Source organism: Harpegnathos saltator, unplaced genomic scaffold, assembly GCF_003227715.2.
Source record: "Harpegnathos saltator strain DR-91 unplaced genomic scaffold, Hsal_v8.6 scaffold213, whole genome shotgun sequence".
Lineage (NCBI taxonomy): Eukaryota > Metazoa > Arthropoda > Insecta > Hymenoptera > Formicidae > Harpegnathos > Harpegnathos saltator.
Genome location: NW_020229999.1, coordinates 623081 through 623641, shown reverse-complemented (window position 1 = coordinate 623641; position 561 = coordinate 623081).

Here is a 561-nt window from a genome sequence, read left to right as displayed (position 1 = left end):
AAATATTTGAGAATATCACATATTCACAATTTAAAAATTGTTTCCTTTTCACAACAGGAATATATAAAACATATTTTTGTAACTGCACTAGGTTATACTGCACTTAGAACAAAGTAGACATGTACTTGATGCTTGGTGAAAGAGAGAGAGAGAGAGAGAGAGAGAGAGAGAGAGAGAGAGAGAGAGAGAGGAGAAGAGAAAGATTGCAAGATAGTACAGAAAGTGCAACTGTAAAGAACAGACCTAACGTGACCAAGTTCATAGTATAGAGACTTAACCTCTAATTCGGAATCGCACCAATCATGTTTGAATCGGAATTAGCTGCGATTATACAATCCCGAGTGACTCCACGTATCCTCGCTTAATAATCGCGCAATTCATTTGCAGATATATTTCGAATTCTGCGCATATTTCAATACTAATTTGTGCGGAAAAGATAATGCACATGCATGCTAACAAGTTGTCGTTACAAATAATAAACTTCGAGAGATTTTCGCTCAAACAATTCTCGAATAACAAGATTACATTTTTCACTCAACGTAAAATGTACAATTAAAATAT